Source organism: Chiloscyllium plagiosum, chromosome 1 (genome assembly GCF_004010195.1).
Source record: "Chiloscyllium plagiosum isolate BGI_BamShark_2017 chromosome 1, ASM401019v2, whole genome shotgun sequence".
In the NCBI taxonomy this organism is placed as follows: domain Eukaryota; kingdom Metazoa; phylum Chordata; class Chondrichthyes; order Orectolobiformes; family Hemiscylliidae; genus Chiloscyllium; species Chiloscyllium plagiosum.
The window spans coordinates 82,610,855-82,630,503 of NC_057710.1; the positions used below are offsets into that span (position 1 = coordinate 82,610,855).

The 19,649-nt window shown below is 42.8% G+C and overlaps 1 protein-coding gene across 1 annotated transcript in view; it reads right to left on the reverse strand.

Annotated features, from left to right (window-relative positions):
• tusc3 (tumor suppressor candidate 3) overlaps positions 1-19,649 on the reverse strand; it is a 378,825-nt gene that overhangs the window by 191,278 nt on the left and 167,898 nt on the right. The gene's annotated exons all lie outside the window — the stretch shown is intronic.

Below are 19,649 nucleotides of genomic sequence, written 5' to 3' on the forward strand. Positions count from 1 at the left end.
CATTTTTATAAGTAGGTGTAATTTGTTTTAACCAATATACATCACTGCAAGGTTTGTAGCTCGGGTTGAGGTTTAGGGTGTAGGTTTGCTCGCTGAGCTGTAGGTTTGATATCCAGACGTTTCATTACCTGGCTAGGTAACATCAGTGGCGACCTCCAAGTGAAGGCTTCACTTGGAGATCGCCACTGATGATGTTACCTAGCCAGGTAACGAAACGTCTGGATATCAAACCTACAGCTCAGCGAGCAAACCTACACCCTAAACATCACTGCCTTTGATATCACCTTTAACACTCTCTAAAACGACAATTTCACTTTCTTTATTTCACTGAAATAAAGGAGCAAATTGTCGATTATTGCAATCATATGTTGCTAGAAATCAGAAGAAATTACAGGAATTATAACACTGACAGTACATAATAAAAGATACTTTAAAACTTTAGGAATGTGGTTCAAGATCCACCATTCATAATCGATGCTGATCTCATATTTTGCATTGTTGTTTCAATTGCATCAAGGACAAAGCTACTCATTTAACAAGGTTCTGCAGTCTTTGGCATTTTTTCAGAAAGATCGGAAACAACACAGAAAAGTCTCGGGGGTTGAAGGGTGTTAGGGCCAATTTGATAATAGCTAGCAGATACTGCCTCAGGCAAAAGGCTTTCCAGTTTAAAAAAAAACTTGTACAATGAAAGGGGTGTGGCCAATTCTCCCAGCTCAGCTTTTCTCTGGTTTGTTTTTTTTACCAGTAGGGTGCAAAAAAAGGCTGTTGGACTCAAAGATGCTGGTGCTCTCTCTGTCTGATTTCTATGTTGCAAGAACGTCTGTTTGGCTGTACCTTTTGTGTCAAGGGGTGTTTATGGGAATTGTTGTAAGTATTTGGAACAGCACCAGTAAGTTGGGATGTCCTATTCAGTTTTCAGAGAGTTTAAGATATTTGTTATTCTGCTTAATTCAGTAATCTTGGAAATAAATGCTGTTTTGTTAAAACTAAGGATTTGACCAGCTGATTCCCTCCTAAACATCCACTCCACACCTGCTTAAAACAACTAGCAAAGTTAGGGTCTGGGCTACCTTCTTGAAAGGTTTTGAGGGGTCTGGCCTGGTCCATAACACATCACACTGGACAAATATTTAATGTAATATATGCTGGTGGCATGGTGATAATGTTACTGGATTAAGAATACAAAACCCCAGGTTCATGTCCGGGGAACATGGATTCAAATACCAGCAGATGATGAAATTTGAATTCAATAAATATCTTAGATTAAAAGCTAACCTAATGATTTTTTAATCACCATTGTCGACAAAAATCCATCCAGCTCAATGTTCTTTAGGGAAAAAAAATCTGCAATATTTACATGATTGGGCCTAAATATTATTCCAGATCCACAACAATTTGGTTGACACTTAACTGAAGCCGAGCAAGCCATTTAGGTGCAGAAAACTGCAACATGTTGAGTGGTTTTTAATAACTAAAACCATGACAAATGCATCAAACAATGAGATCCCTAAAAACCAAACAACAAGTCAATAGGCTAGCAGTCACCGAATTTAAATATATTCCATTTGGTTGACAGTGAAGCCTGCATCACAATGACTGCATATTTACTGCGAGCTCCGTGACACACGAGTATACTTCTCATTAGCTCTGATACACTGAGGGTTAAAAACTGTGTCCAGCTAGGGTTGAAAATGGGGAGTAGTCTACAGCCAACATGCATCGTTGAAATTTTCTTCACTTTTTTTGTAAGTTTAGTACACCATCTGAAGAAAAGTATTATACCTTTTCATCCTTTGCCATGCTATAAAGTTTTTTGTTTTATAGATATTTTTATCGGAAAACATTTTTAGTTTTTTTTTAAAATTACAAAACTAGTACAAAATAGTGTAATAGCAATAATAGAAAACAAACTACTACAACAGCTCCTCGAAAACCGCATTAGGGAACTGGAGCTGGAGTTGGATGAACTTCGGATCATTCGGGAGGCAGAGGGGGTTATTGACAGGACTTACAGAGAGGTAGTCACTCTCCAGATAAAAGAAAAAGACAGATGGGTGACAATTAGGGGACAGAAAGGGAACCGGCAGGCAGTGCAGGGATCCCCTGTGGCCATTCCCCTCAACAATAAGTATACCATTTTGGATACTGTTGCGTGGATGACTTACCAGGGGAAAGCAGTGGGGCACCTGCTGCTCAGAAGGGAAGGGGGAAGAGGAGCAGGGCAGTAGTCATTGGGGACTCAATAGTTTGGGGGACAGATAGGAGGTACTGTGGGGATGAGAGAGACTCACGGTTGGTGTGCTGCCTCCCGGGTGCCAGAGTCCGTGATATCTCTGATCGTGTTTTTGGGATCCTTCGGGGGGATGGAGAGCAGTCCCAAGTCATGGTCCACATTGGCACCAATGACAGAGGTAGGAAAAGAGATGGGGATTTAAGGCAGAAATTCAGGGAGTAGGATGGAAGCTTAGAGCTAGGACAAACAGAGTTGTTTTCTCTGGTTTGCTGCCCGTGCCACGTGCTAGTGAAGTGAGGAATAGGGAGAGAAAGGAGTTGAACACGTGGCTACAGGGATGGTGCAGGAGGGAGGGTTTCGGGTTTTGGGATAATTGGAGCTCTCTCTGGGGTAGGTGGGATGGTCTTCATCTAAACCAGAGGGGTACCAATATCCTGGGTGGGAAATTCGCTAAAGCTATTAAGGTGGATTTAAACTAATACAGCAGGAGGATGGGAACCAAAATTGTAGGACAGGTACAGAAGAGGATGAGAGTAGGGAGTTCCCAAATCAAGTATCTGACACTGGCAAGCGATAACCTGGATTAAAGTGTGTGTACTTCAATGCGAGGAGCATCCAAAATAAAGTGGGTAAACTGGCAGCGTGGGTTGGTACTGGGACTTTGATGTTGTGGCCATTACGGAGACATGGATAGAGCAGGGAAAGGAATGGCTGTTGCAGGTTCCGGGATTCAGATGTTTCAGTAAGAACAGAGAAAATGGTAAAAGAGGGGGAGGTGTGTCATTGTTGATCAGGGACAATATTATAGTTTAGAAAGGATGTTTGGGGATTCGTTAACTGAGGTAGTATGGGCTGAGGTTAGAAACAGGAAAGGAAAAGTCACCATGCTGGGAGTTTTCTATAGGCCTTCGAATAGTCACAGAGATATAGAGGAAAGGATAGCAAAGATGATTCTCAATAGGAGTGAGAGAGGCAGGGTAGTTGTCATGGGGGACTTCAACTATCCAAATATTGACTGGGATCACTACAGTATGAGTTTATAGATGGGCCAGTTTTTATCCAGTCTGTGCAGGAGGGCTTCCTGGCATAGCACATAGACAGGCCACCAAGGAGCTAAGCCACTTTAGATTTAGTACTGGGTAACAAGCCTAGCCAGGTGTTAGATTTTGGAAGTAGGTGAGCACTTTGGAGACAGCAATCACAATTCTGTCAGGTTTACGTTAGTGATGGAAAGGGATAGGTGTACCCCACCGAGCAAGAGTTACAGCTGGGGGGGGGGAAGGGAAATTACGATGCAATTAGGAAAGATTTAAGAAGCGTAGAATGGGGAAGGAAACTGCAGGGATGAGCACATTAAAAATGTGGAGCTTATTCAAGGAAAAGCTCCTGTGTGTCCTAGATAAGTATGTACCTGTCAGGCAGGGAGGAAGATAAAGAACGCGTGAGCCGTGGTTCACTAAGGAAATGGAATCCCTGATCAAGAAGGTGATGGCGGCTTATGTTAAGACAAAATGTGAAAACTCAGTTAGGGCGCTTGAGGGTTACAAGGAAGTCAGGAAAGACCTAAAAAGAGAGCTCAGAAGAGCCAGGAGGAGACATGAGAAGTTGTTGGCGGATAGGATCAGGGTTAACCCCAAGGCTTTCCATAGGTATATCAGGAATAAAAGAATGACGAGAGTTAAATTAGGGCCAATCAAGGATAATAGTGGGAAGTTGTGTGGAGTAAGAGGAGAAAGGGCAAGTACTAAATAAATAATTTTCGACAGTGTTCACTATAGAAAATGAAAATGTTGGCGAGGAAGATACAGAGATACTTGCATCTAGACTAGAAGAGATTGAGGTTCACAAGGAAGAGGTATTAGAAATACTACAGAGTGTGAAAATAGACAAGTCCCCTGGGCCAGATGGGATCTATCCTAGGATCCTCTGGGAAGCAAGAGAAGAGATTGCCGAGCCTTTGGCATTGATCTTCAAATCATCATTGTCTACAGGAATAGTGCCTGAGGACTAGAGGATAGCAAATGTCTCTACTACCCTTGTTCAAAAAGGGTAGTAGAGACAACCCTGGTAATTACAGACCAGTGAGTCTCACTTCAGTTGTTGGTGAAGTGTTGGAAAAGCCTATAAGAGATAGGATTTATAACCATCTAGAAAAGAATAATCCGATCAGGGACAGTCAGCATGGTTTTGTGAAGGGTAGGTCGTGCCTAATGAATCTTATTGAGTTTTTTGACAAATTGACCTAACAGGTAGATGAGAGTAAACCGGTTGATGTGGTGTATATGGATTTCAGCAAGGCATTCGATAAGGTTCCCCACAGTAGGCTATTATACAAAATGCGGAGGAATAGGATTGTGGGAGACATAGCAGTTTGGATCAGTAATTGGCTTGCTGAAAGAAAACAGAGGGTTGTAGTTGATGAAACATGTTCATCTTAGTGTCCAATTATTAGCAGCGTACCGCAAGGGTCGGTGTTGGGTCCACTGCTGTTCATCATTTTTATAAATGACCTGGATGAGGGCTTAGAAGGGTGGGTTAGTAAATTTGTGAATGACACGAAGGTCGGTGGAGTTGTGGATAGTGATGAAGGATGTAGTAGGTTGCAGAGAGATATAGATAGGATGCAGAGCTGGGCTGAGAGGTGGCAAATGGAGTTTAATGTGGACAAGTGTGAGGTGATACACTTTGGCCGGAGCAATCGGAATGCAAAGTACTGGGCAAATGGTAGGATTCTTGGGAGTGCAGATGAGCAGAGAGATCTCGGTGTCCATGTACACAGATCCCTGAAAGTTGCCACCCAGATTGACAGAGTTGTTAAGAAGGCATACAGTGTTTTGGCCTTTATTAATAGAGGGATTGAGTTCCGGAACCAGGAGGTTATGCTGCAGCAGTACAAAGCTCTGGTCCGGCCACACTTGGAGTATTGTGTACAGCTCTGGTCACTTTATTATAAGGGGGATGTGGAAGCTTTGGAAAGGGTGCAGAGAAGATTTACTAGGATGTTGCCTGGTATGGAAGGAATGTCTTAAGAGGAAAGGCTGAGGGCCTTGAAGCTGTTCTCATTAGAGAGAAGGTTGCGAGGTGACTTAATAGAGACATATAAGATAATCAGAGGGTTAGATAGGGTGGACAGGGAGAGCCTTTTGCCAAGTATGGGGACGGCAAGTACGAGGGGACACAACTTTAAAGTGAGGGGAGATAGGTTTTCAGAAATATGTCAGAGGTAGTTTGTTTACTCAGAGAGTAGTAAGGGTATGGAATGCTTTGCCTACATCGGTAGTAGATTCGCCAAGTTTAAGTGCATTTAAGTCGTTATTGGACAGGCATATGGACGTACATGGAATAGTGTAGGTGGGTTGGGCTTCAGATTAGTATGACAAGGCGGTGCAATGTTCAATATACTGCGCTGAAATGTTCTATGTTCTTTGTACTCTACTCCACAGACTACCAGAACATGAAAAAAAACAAGAAACACTCTATAAAAACTACAATTCAATAAATAACCAAGAAGAAAGAAGAAAAATAAACAAATGAAATAAAATTAAACCAAGTTATAACAAGGTTACTTAAATTATATTCAGTTAAATTACCGCACTCAGCGTAATCTCATCATAGATCCCCACCAGTGGGAGCAATAGTAAGTAAACCCGTATTTACTCGGGATTCTTCCCCCCCGGGGCCCTCAGACCAAAAAACACAACCCTCACGGCTACACAAAGGCCCCGAATAATATAGCTGATATATCTGCATCAATATAATTCAAAAAGGGCTGCCACGTTCTGTCAAACAATTCCATTTTTTGGTGCACCATACTCGTAAGGAAGTCCAAGGGATATGTTCCATGACAATCCTACACCAACCCGAGAGTCCTGGGGAATTCTCTGACATCCAGCTCATTAGAATGTTCTTCCTCATGCAGAAAGAAAGAATATTTAAAAATTTCTTCCCATGCACATCCAGGGAAGGAAGATTTGGAAGACCCAAAAGGAGGTACATCGGATCCAGCTTAACTTCAGTTTCCAAATCCTTTGCCAAAGCATTCGCTATGTTATCCCAATGCCTGTGGAGCTTGTGGCATAGCCACAAGCAGTGACTTAAAAGTACCAACCTCCATTTTGCACTTGGGACAATTGGGGACACTCGTCTTAAATTTCACAAGCCATTCCGGTGCCAGGTGAGCCTTATGAAGTACCTTCAGTTAATAGCCTGGGTCCTATTCCAAATCGAGATCTTCCGAACATTTTCCCAGATATCCTACCACATCTCTAAGGAGATTTCCACCCCTAATTCCTGAGTCCAGGTTTTATATAATCATTCAATGTCCTTTGAGACATTACTACCTAACAAGTGATAGAGAGTGCTAACCAAGGGGATACCCATAGACCAGAGCACTCTCCTCTCCATATCTGACTTGTAGGGACAAACCATCAATGTAGTTTTTTTTGTACCGAGTCCCTAACCTGGGAGTAATGAAAGATATCCTTCCTAGGTAGCTCGAACTTCTGACTCAGCTGTTCGAATGACATCATGGCCTCTCCATCAAATAGATCTCCCAAACAGGAGACTCCTCTGCACTCCCAGAGCTTAAAGCCAGAGTCCATTGAACCCAGGTGGAATCCTAACATTCCCACTATGGGACTAAAACAGGAAGATTTTTGTAAATTGTCCTCACCCTGCCACATCATTCTCCATGCTTTAACTGTGTTTAGGACAATTGGGATTTTACAGTGATCCATAACAGTTCTCATCTTGTCTATAAACAACAAATGGATGAGAGGGCATTTTGTCTGGGAGGCCTCAATGTTCAGCCAGATTCGCTACCATTTAGCCACATAGGACAGTAAGGAACTCAATTGGTATTTCCTAAGGTCTGGAAAATCTAGACCCGACCTCTCTTGTGGAAGATGCAGTTTATCCAACTTAATAAGAGGCCATCTATGATGCCAAAGAAAAGATCCAAGCCAGCTGTAAAGCCTGCGCAGTTTTTGCTTGGCAGCATCAAAGGGAGCATTCTCATGGGATATAAGCAGCGAGGAGGAACATTCATCTTAACCAGAGCTATTCTGCCCAACCAAGATATCGGATGATCTTTCCAGCGTCGAAGGTCTTGCCTTATGTTCCCTAGCAACTGCTCATAATTGGCTTCACATAATTGATCAAAAACTGAGGTAATAAAAATGCCTAATTACAGAAAACCTTCCTATGACCACTGGAAAGGGAAACCGTTTCTATCCCCAAAGTTGGATATACTAGTAAGACACCCCCACAGGCATGGCCTCTGCTTTCATGAAATTAATTTTATACCCTGAAAACAATCCAAATAGATTAATCACTTGTATTAAGTGGAGCACAGATGTCATTGGATCAGTTAAAAAGAGAAGGACATCATCTGCAAAGAGGGTGATTTTATGCCTGCCTGACCCTACCTCTGGGGCAGTTATATTGGGATCCGTCCGGATGGCTTTCACCAGCAGCTTGATCACCAATGTAAATAATAGTGGCGAGAGATAGCACCCTTGACGACAGCCTCTGCCGACACTAAAACTATCTGACCTTATACCATTAGTGACAACCGCTGCTTTCAGATCACTATACAGCACTGCCACCCATTTGGCAAAACTTCTCCAAGACCTAACCATTTCATGACATAAAGGAGATACGGCCACTCCACCCGATCAAATGCTTTCTCTGCATCCAGGGAGATCACCAAACGTTGGATGGCTCTTTGCTGACATACTTGGACAATATTTAATACTCTTCTAATATTGTTGCAGACCTAGGATCCTTAATAAAACCATCTGGACCTCCTTTACAATAAAAGGCAATACTCTCTCCAACCTTAACGCAAGTATTTTCAACAGGATTTTGAAATCCACATTCAAAAACAATATGGACCTGTACAAAGTGCAATTTCCTGGGGCTTTTCCCCAGAGAAATATTTGTTTCTCTCAAAGAGGATGGGAGGCAGCCCTGACTGAATGAGCAATTGTACATATCCAAGAGTGGCCCGGCCAGTTTGTCTATGAATGCCTTATAAAAGTCACTTTGAAATCCATCTGGTCCGGGCTCTTTACCACTCTGGAGCAGCCTCAATGCCTCCTGTACTTTCTAAATTGTCAGGGGGGTACTCAAAAAGGACACCTGCTCTGAGGTTACACCCGAAACATCCATGGTCTTAAAAAAGGACTCCATCTTCATAATTCTATCCTCACAGCCCTTCAACTGATACAGCTCAAAATAAAACTTTCTAAATGCTGGATTTATCTTTTTAGCATTGCAAGGAAGAGTACCAGCATTCTCTCTGATTGATGTAATAGATTGGGGGACATTCTCCTTTCTGGCCAAGTATGCTAGATGCCAACCAAGTTTATCATCATACTCAAATATTCAAAGATTTCCCTCTTTGCAGTGCAGCATTCAAAGCAGCCCTAAGGGTTGTAATCGGCTGCAATTTAGTTATAGATGGCCTATCAAAGTATGTTAACACAGCTGCCTTCAGGCGAGCCTCAAGCAAATGCTGCTTCCAGGTCGTTTCCAGGTCATACAGTAAGAAATAATCAAACCCTGTGCATAGGCCTTGGCAGTCTCCCACATGGGTCACTGACCATATCTAAATTAATAATATCACAAAAAAATTTTAAACTCCCGCAAAAAAATACTCTATAAACTTGCTATCTTTCAGGACGAAAGGGTCCATGCGCCAGTGCCGGGAACCCGCCCCACCACCACCGGCCTTGACCTCTTTTACACTGCTGCATGATCAGAAATGGCTATATTTCCTATTCTGCAAGACAGTACCAAGTTCAAAAAGGTTGATGGGACAAAAAATACGTCAATTCTTGTATAGCACTTTTGTGGGTGAGATAAAAAGGTAAAATCCCGACCTTCAGGGTGAAGACATCTCCATACATCCACCAACCCCAACTCCCTGTTCAAGTCCACCTGGATTGCAGAGACATACCCACAAGACCCCCAGGCATCCAGTCTACCTCGGGGTTAAAAAAATCAATTAACATCTCCCCCTACAATAGTCTGATGCGCCCCAAGGGCCATAAATCTAGAGACTGCATCCATTACAAATTTAAAGGATGTGCCGGGGGGGGCAATATAAATTCAGAGTCCCATATTAGTCTCTATGTATGAAAGCTTTAAGATTTAGATTTAGATTAGATTACAGTGTGGAAACAGGCCCTTCGGCCCAACAAGTCCACACCGACCCGCCGAAGCGAAACCCACCCATACCCTTACATTTACCCCTTACCTAACACTACGGGCAATTTAGTATGGCCAATTCACCTGACCCTGCACACCTTTGGACTGTGGGGTCTCTGGCGCTGTGAGGCAGCAGTGCTAACCACTGTGCCACCGTGCCGCCCACTTTAAGTATTGTGAAGCGACCACATTCATCCTTAATTTCACCTAGCATTTCAAACGTGAGGTTCTTCCGGATGAGAATAGCAACGCCTCTACATTTCAAGTTAAAAGATGAGAAAAACATCTGGCCGAATCCTCCCTGTTGCAACTTCAAATGTTCCTCATCGGTTAGATGTGTTTATTGTGACAAGGCGACATCGACTGTCTCTTTTCTAAGGCTTGACAGTATCTTTTTTCTCTTAATTGGTGAATGACTCCCCTTAACATTCCAGATGAACCACTTAAACGAATGGCTAGTCATGATCGTCTGAAACTGTCCGTGACCCCCCAGGAGGAAGAGCCTAACTCCTCGTGCGCCGAGTGAAAACCATAAACAGTTCGCATAAGTTTAAAACTCAAAACTTCTAACAACTATTTCTACAACATACCAACATATAACATAACTGAAAGGAGACTTTCGCCCTTGTACACAGGGGACGCGCGTACCACCCATTAATCCCACCATGACTCCTTCTAGCTGGAGCCATACCCCCCATCCCCGCACCAAACAACACAAAGTAAGGAAAACAAAACAATATCTTATGGCAAGAAAGTTAAAAGTGGGCACCCAACCCATCCCCTCTATACTGTAATCCTCGGCACTCCTGGTAGGACAGCAAAAAAAAACCTCTCCTCCTTACCCCCAAGGCCTCCCCACCCCCATCCAAAGCAAAGGATGACAGGAAGGCTGAGAGGAAACAAAAAAAAGGGATAATTCTGACCCTGACATACATTAAAAAGAAGACCAAGACCACCCCACAACAACCAGGCAAACCAGGCAAATTACAGAGGGAAAAAAAGCAGAATAGAAGAATTGTCCATATAATTCAAGACAGTCCGTCTATTTTAAAGCAACCAAGGAGTTCTTTGCCTTTTCCGGTGAATCGAAGTTGAACATGGATCCTCCGTGGCTGACCGACAGTATCGCCGGATATCTGATGGAATACTGGATATTCAGGTCCCCCAGCCGCCTTTTTACCTCATCAAAGGCCTTCCTCTTGCGAATCACAACCGGGGAAAGTCCTGAAAAAACATGATTTGTGATCCTTTACATACCGTAGCCTGGGATCATTCTCCAGTGCTCGAGAGGCTACCAGCATCATTTGTCTGTCTCTATAATAATGGAGTCACACTAGGACTGATCCGGGCCAGCGCACAGCAACCTGGTGCGCCCACTTGACCGTCACCCTACCTACCTCAGCCTCCAGCCTTCGAAACTGTGAGAGCCATTGCTCCAAAAAGCTGACAAGCTGCCCTTCTTCCTCCCGTTTGGGAAGCTCCAGCAACCGGATGTTCTTCCAACGACCTTGATTCTTCCATCGACCTGCTCCTTCAAGGCCCACACTCGGCATTCCAGGGCCTGAACCTGACCCACTGAGGATTCGGCCGGGGTCTCTGAAGCCGTGGCCTGTTGCTCCATCCCCCCGACACGCTGCCCAAGTTTCCAAGATCAGACTCTGTTCTGCAGGTGAGTCGGTCGTGGGGGCAGATGCTGCAGCCACAGATGTGTCCGTTGTAGCGGAGGGGACCCTGCCTGATACGATCTCTGTGCTCCATTCCCCTTAGTCATCTTCCAAACTGTTCAGAACTGGTACTAAATAAGTCTAAGGGAGGGTGAGTGCCCCACTTTGTCTGGGTTTTGGTGCAGAGCTCAGCAAAGCAGACCTACTGGGTCGCTGCAAACTTGAATCCCCCATGAAGTTTTTTTGTAAATATCCAACTTCTTTCCTTTCATTTCACACATGTTGAAGTGAGAAGCTGTACTACTATTTCCCACATTACTGAGCTTGATACTGAGGAAGAGGGCCATTAATATGTAGACCAACTGTTAACTTTTTAAAATGCTCATCTAATCAAATAATGGAAGACCATGGGCTAAATTTACACTTTGAAATGGGAAGCACATACTAGGATTGTTTCCAGGTCCAAACCTGTTCCCATGGGAAGTTGTCACTTGTTAAAGTTTAACATGGGCACCCACGTTATTAGCATGAAAAGAGGTTTCCTGTCTAATTTGAGGTGACAGAGCGCAAGAGGCTTTTCATTTTTAGAGAAGTGTCCAGCTACACTTAAAGATTAGTGATGGAGTGTCTTAACAAATATATGTTGCCTTAGCCACAATTTTTTCATGTGTTTCTGTAAAAATTGGAGAAAACAGCCAGGAAATTAGTAGGACAGGTGGGGGAATGGTCACCACAGGTTATCTTGTGGCTGTAATTCCCAGCTGGACAGGCACACACTGGACAGTTCCCAGCACACACTGTGGGCATCCCTGTCAACTCCAAACTTATCTTCAGTAAAATGGCTGACATCAGGAAAGGATGTTGCAAAAGCAGCTCGTCACTTGGTCTCCCGGGAATTCGTGGTTGTCAATCAATCAGAAAACTGCAACCTCTCCCATCAAGATGAATGCTGTCCAGAAGGATGTTGTGAAACTTGAAAGAGTTCAGAAAATATTTACAAGCATATTGCCAGGATTGGAGGGTTTAAGCTATAGGGAGAGGGTGAGCAGACTGGGGCTATTTTCACTGGAGCATCGGAGGCTGAGAGGTCACGAAGGACATGGATAGGGTAAATTGACAAGGTCTTTTCCCCAGGGTTGAGAAACTAGAGGGCACAGATTTAAGATGAGAGGGGAAAGGTTTAAAAGGGACCCGAGGGGTACTTTTTTCACGCTGATGGTGGTGCATGTGTGGAATGAACTGCCGGCGGAAGTGATGGAGGCTGGTAAAAGTACGACATTTAAAAGGCATCTGGATGGGTACATGAATAGCAAGGGTTTAGAGGAATTATGGGCCAACTGCTGGAAAATGGGACTAGATTAATTTAGGATACCTGATTAGCATGGACAAGTTGGACCAAATGGTCTGTTTCTATGCTGTACGGCTCTATGACTCCAAGCGGCTGGGTATCCCATTAGCCAATACTTAACGGACTTTTGACAGTTATTTTGATTAGGTTAGATTCCCTACAGTGTGGAAACAGGCCATTTGGTCCAACAAGTCCACACCAATCCTCCAAAGAGTAACCCTCTGACTTAATGCACCTAAAACTATGGTAAATTTAGCCTAGCCAATTCATCTGACCCGCACATCTTTTGACTGTGGGAGGAAACCCACTCAGACATGGGGAGAACGTGCAAACTCCATACAGACATTCGCCGGAGGCTGGAACTGAATCCAGGTCCCTGGTGCTGTGAGGCTGCAGTGCTAACCGCTGAGCCACCATGCCGCCCTATTTGCTCTCCTGTTTGCTACAGTCCATTTGCTATGGACTATAGAGCAAAATTGATCAGACTTTCCTAAATCTGCCAACAGGGCATTCTCCAAAATCCAGGATCCTAAGCTTTCTTGGATCTAATAACATACAAAATTGTACTAATTCCTTATCAGAGCCACAATGACACACACATTGTAAACTCTTTTCGTTTTGGAACTTCTACTAAGTAAACCCACTTGCTCAGGTAACTAGCCCCTGAACTGCCCTAATCCCCTTGTAGCAAATAAACTTGCTTCTAAACTCAACACTGTCTGTCTTTAAAATCTTGCTCATCTTTCAATCCCAGAATGCAAAAATGGTAAAATGCACGAATGACACATACCAGTCTCTCACATCTTGTCTTACATATTCGTCCTATCAGTTATAAACCCAATAGTATAAACATCCTACCAGGAGCACCACAATGGGTTTGTAGTCAACTGCTTTCTGACAAAATTTAGACACTATCCTGTAAGGACTGTATGACCGTTGTTTTTTAAAAGAACCTTTCACAGAACTAATCAACATCCATCTGTCTCTATTCTAAAATCCATATGTCAATAACAATTATTATGCACCCTTCATCACAGGATGTTCAAGAAATGCAGCTTAGCCAGTGCTTTCACATCCAATGCATAAATCTAAATAATAACCAATACACTTCAGCATTGGATTTTGTCACAATTGATCATACCACATGGAGAAGAAAGTTGGAAGTCTGTTAGAAAATAAAATTGACTACAGGTTAGACCTAAAAGCATCTAAAACTTGTCAATAAGCTGGCACCACTGTAAAAAGATTGAACATTATTGAAATTTGGTATTGATGAATTTAATTATGTCATTGCACATAGATAGTTGAAAAGAAAAAACGTTATGCATAGAATTGATTTAGTTTTGATAACTGTTAACACTTATTTTGCTTGTTTAGTGTCTGATGGAAGGATAAAGACAATAAATTCAAATGCAAACATTTGGTGGATTTTGTTTAAATATGTGTTTGATTATCTGTTAAATTCAAAAAAGCTGTCAATCATTAAATTTGCTTCTCCATTCACTTTTTTGAATGCATTTATCGTGCTGTTTTGTTCAAATCAAAGAAAGGCAGGCTGTGAAGACTCCACAGAAAATGTGAAAAAGAAATAAACTGCTATGCATGACTATTACTTTAATCATAGCTCAGCACAGCAATCACAAAACCATACGATTTTCTACCACTCATGGTCTTAGTAAGCTTAAAATTTGTTGTAAAAATATGTATTGCACTCCTCCTACTATTTGCTTGTTCTATTCCTGTTAAATACATTTGATACAAACCTAAATCAAAGACATGGTGTCATATTCTCCCTTTTTCCAAAGATGAGGAGAATCATGAGAAATCACGTGATAAATCCAGTAGCTGCAGTACAGAGGATTTTTGTTTCTCGGCAAATACACAAAGATCTGTCAGAAAATCAAACTGATTGCAGGTAGATCTAAAAGCGTCTAAAACTTATAGATCAGATGGCTAAAATTAAAAAGAAAAGTAGCTGCAATCTTCTGAAAAAACAGCCAAATGAAAAAGCCCCAGTGCAAAATAAGCTCACAATCAAAATTCATGAGCTTTCACCTTTCATCACTGTGAACAAGCTAAAAATAAATTTGTGCTTCTCAAATACACTGAGTGAATCAACCGAATGCGGTAGCACAGACTGAGTCTTCCAAATCTCACTTCCTCATAATTCCTTTCTCCAGGGCTGCTAATATCTACATCACCACACCCATCAGCTGTCCCTCGATTCAAGGATTACATCTACTCTAGCCGTAAGCGCCTCCTGTGGATCTTCATGTAACAGAACAGGTCAATTCTTTGGGCACGAGAAGCAAGATGACCTGTGAGACAGGGATTTGGAATGCAGGATTAGCTTGCTATTCTTCTCTGCCAATACTTCACCTCATGATTAAAGTGTTGGACTTGAAGTATGTTGTCGACATTTAAATAAAAGATAGCAAACTCATCCAGTCATTAATATCAATGTTGGTGGTCTTTTCAGAGAGCTTGAAATATTTTATTTACTGGCTATTTCAATGTTGAGGTAACAGCATTTGTTAATGGCTTTTGTTTCCATCAGTAATAGAAGTACATCGGGCTTTTCTCAGTTCAGTAAAAGTGAGTTAGTCTGAGACACAGGGCAAATCACATCTAGTGAATATGCAGAAAGTAATTGAAAGAAAATATCTGAAACCTTGTCAGTTGATTAGAAATTTTCAAGTGAAAATAGGAGTGATACTTCATTGTGATATTGCTATAAAAAGGGATGTTGGTAATAAGATCTTTCAAACAAACCCACACAAGAAAGATAATTTTGATTCTACTTTTAAAATTTTGATGGTATTAGGCAAGAACTTTCGAAAGCTGATTGGAGGCAGATGTTCGCAGGTAAAGGGACGGCTGGAAAACGGGAAGCCTTCAGAAATGAGATAACGAGAGTCCAGAGAAAGTATATTCCTGTCAGGGTGAAAGGAAAGGCTGGTAGGTATAGGGAATGCTGGATGTCCAGAGAAATTGAGGGTTTGGTTAAGAAAAAGGAGGAAGCATATGGAAGGTATAGACAGGATAGATCGTGTGAATCCTTCGAAGAGTATAAAGGAAGTAGGGGTATACTTAAGAGGGAAATCAGGAGGGCACAAAGGGGACATGAGATAGCTTTGGCAAATAGAATTAAGGAGAATCCAAAGGGTTTTTACAAATACATTAAGAACAAAAGGGTAAACTAGGGAGAGAATAGGGCCCTTCAAAATCAGCAAGGCGGTCTTTGTGTGGAGGCGCAGGAAATGGGGGAGATACTAACTGAGTATTTTGCATCAGTATTTACTATGGAAAAAAAGATATGGAAGATATAGACTGTAGGGAAATAGATGGTGACATCTTGCAAAATGTCCAGATTATAGGGGAGGAAGTGCTGGATGTCTTGAAACGGGTAAAGGTGGATAAATCCCCAGGACCTGATCAGGTGTACCCAAGAACTCTGTGGGAAGCTAGAGAAGTGATTGCTGGGCCTCTTGCTGGGATATTTCTACCATCGATAGTCACAGGTGAGGTGCCGGAAGATTGGAGGTTGGCTAATGTGGTGCCACTATTTAAGAAGGGCGGCACGGTGGCACAGTGGTTAGCACTGCTGCCTCACAGCACCAGAGATCCGGGTTCAATTCCCGCCTCAGGTGACTGACTGTGTGGAGTTTGCACATTCTCCCCGTGTCTGCGTGGGTTTCCTCCGGGTGCTCCGGTTTCCTCCCACAGACCAAAAATGTGCAGGTTAGGTGAATTGGCCATGCTAAATTGCCCATAGTGTTAGGTGAAGAGATAAATGTAGTGGAATGGGTCTGGGTGGGTTACGCTTCGGCGGGTCGGTGTGGACTTGTTGGGCCAAAGGGCCTGTTTCCACACTGTAAGTAATCTAATCTAATCTAATCTAAGACAACCCAGGGAACTATAGACCAGTGAGTCTGACGTCAGCGGTGGGCAAGTTGTTGGAGGGAATTCTGAGGGACAGGATGTACATATATTTGGAAAGGCAAGGACTGATTAGGGATAGTCAACATTGCTTTGTGCACGGAAAATCATGTCTCACAAACTTGATTGAGTTTTTTGAGGAAGTAACAAAGAGGATTGATAAGGGCAGAGCGGTAGATGTGATCTATATGGACTTCAGTAAGGCATTCAACAAGATTCCCCATGGGAGACTGATTAGCAAGGTTAGATCTCATGGAATACAGGGAGAATTAGCCATTTGGATACAGAACTGGCTCAAAGGTAGTAGACAGAGGGTGGTGGTGGTGGAGGGTTGTTTTTCAGACTGGAGGCCTGTGACCAGTGGAGTGCCACAAGGATCAATGCTGCGTCCTCTACATATTGTCATTTACATAAATGATTTGATGTGAGCAGAAGAGGTAAAGTGAGTAAGTTTGCAGATGTCACCAAAATTGGAGGTGTAGTGGACAGCGAAGAGGGTTACCTTAGATTACAACAGGGCCAATGGGCTGAGAAGTGGCAGATGGAGTTTGATTTAGATAAACGCGAGGTGCTGCATTTTTGGAAAGCAAATCTTAGCAGGACTTATACACTTAATGGTAAGGTCCTAGGGAGTGTTGCTGAAGAAAGAGATCGTGGAGTGCAGGTTCATAGCTCCTTGAAAGTGGAGCCGCAGGTAGATAAGATAGTGAAGAAGGCATTTGGTATGCTTTTCTTTATTGGTCAGAGTATTGAGTACAGGAGTTGGGAGGTCATGTTGCGGCTGTATAGGACATTGGTTAGGCCACTGTTGGAATATTGCGTGCAATTCTGGTCTCCTTCCTTTCGGAAAGATGTTGTGAAACTTGAAAGGGTTCAGAAAAGATTTACAAGGATGTTGCCAGGGTTGGTGGGTTTGAGCTATGTGGAGAGGCGGAACAGGCTAGGGCTGTTTTCGCTGGAGGGTCAGAGGCTGAGGGGTGACCTTATAGAGGTTTACAAAATTATGAGGGGCATGGATAGGGTAAATAGTCTTTTCCCTGGGGTCAGGGAGTCCAAAACTAGAGGGCATAGGTTTAGAGTGAGAGGGGAAAGATATAAAAGGGACCTAAGGGGCAACTTTTTCACACAGAGGCTGGTACGCGTATGGAATGAGCTGCCAGAGGAAGTGGTAGAGGCAGGTACAATTGCAACATTTAAAAGGCATTTGGATGGGTATATGAATAGGAAAGGTTTGGAGGGATATGGACCGGGTGCTGGCAGGTGGGACTAGATTGGGTTGGGATATCTGGTCAGCATGGACGGGTTGGACCGAAGGGTCTGTTTCCATGCTGTACATCTCTATGACTCTATAAACTTATGCTCTTTTGTTCAAAGTGCATTTACAACCTTGTGTGAATGTTCAGCAACCAAATTACAAAAAAACCCTGCAAGTGCTGGAAATCTGAAACAAAAACTCAACCAAAAACAAACTGCTAGAGAAACTCAGCAGGCCTGGCAGCATCTATGGAAATAAAGCAGAGTTATAGAGTCATAGGTTCACACGGAATGGAAATAAACCCTTCTGACTCGTCCATTCCAAGCAAATTTCCCAAACTAAACTAGTCCCACTTGCCAGCATTTGGTTCATATCCCTCTAAATCTTTCCTTTTCATGTATGTGTCCAAATGTCTTTTAAATGTTGTAACTGTACCTGCAGCCATCACTTCCTCTGGCAGTTTATTCCATGAACAAACCACCCTTTGTATGAAAAAGTTGTCCCTCAGGTCCCTTTTAAATCTTTCTCCTCTTACCTTAAAAATATGCCCTCTCGTTTTGAAGTGCCCCACCTCGGGAAAAGACCTTTGCTACTCACCTTGTGATTTTATAAACCTCTACAAGGTCACTCTTCAACCTTCTGGACTCCAGTTAATGTTCCAAGACCAAAAATTCATCTTCAGAACAGAAAAGAAGAAAAACTTCCAATTTTCACCCTGCTCTTACCTTTATCTGTTTTTTCTCTGACTCTTCCCTTCCTCAACATCTGTTTTCACTCCTGATGACAGACTGCCCACCAATACCCAGTACAAACTCACCAATTCCCACATTACTCAGATGACGCATCCTCACACCTTGCTTCCTGTGAAGGCACTTGCATTCTTTGGGTTTCTCTGTCTTTGTCACATCTGTTTTGAGGATGCCACCTTCTGAGGGGACGGCCTCAGAAATATAAATCTTTCTCCTGAAACGAGGATACCCTGCATTCATGGTTGAGGGGGCCCTTAGACATGTCTGACAGCTTTCTTACGCTTCTGCCCTCACCCCATCTCTTTGTAACATCATCAATAGTGTCCCTCTGGTTCTCACTTCCCACCCCACCTGCATCCAAATCCAAGAACAATATTTGCTATTTTCACCACTTCCAGATGAATGCCAACACTATACACATATTTTCCTACCCTCCATTGTCAGCATTGCACAGGGACCATTCCTTCCGGGAAACCCTGGCCCACTCATCCTCAGTAAATAGTGGTATTTCAAGCAATTCAAAAGAAATTCATAAGGCTGATTCCTGGGATGAGGATGTTGACTTATCAAGAATGGCTAAATATATTTGGCATTTATTAGAGCTTAGAAGAACAAAGGTTGATCTTATTGAAACGTACAAGATTTTGAGGGTGCTTGACAGAGTAAATGCTGAAAAGATGTTTCCATTAGTAGGAAAATCTCAAATAAGGGGAACTAATTACACAATAAGAGCACATTCATATAGTACGGAGCTGCAAAGATAATCTCTTGTCTCAGAGGGTGGTGATTATTTGGAATTCTCTACCCAAAAAGTCGTGGAGGCTAGATGACGGAAAGTATCTGAAGAGGAGGTAGAAGGATTTTAAAAATACCAAGGAGTTGAGAGTAAGAATGTGCTGGGATGAATGAGGAGTCGAGGCCTGAAGCAGATCAGCCATGATCTTACTGAATCACAGAGCAGTTTTGCAAGGATGAATGCCCTACTCCTATTTTTAGACTGTTCTTACACATCGTGAATGGTGCTTAATATTATGCTATTAACATTGAACATCTCCACTTCTGACTATATGATGGTGGGAAGATTATTACTGAACTAGCTGAAGGCAGTGAGGATGCTAGCGCTCGCCCAACCGACTTGAAAACTCTTGTAATGTAGTGGTAGTGTCCATATCTCTGAGCCAGGAGACCCAGGTTCAAGTCCCTTCTACTGCAGAGGTGTGGAAAAACATCTCCAAACAGAGTGATT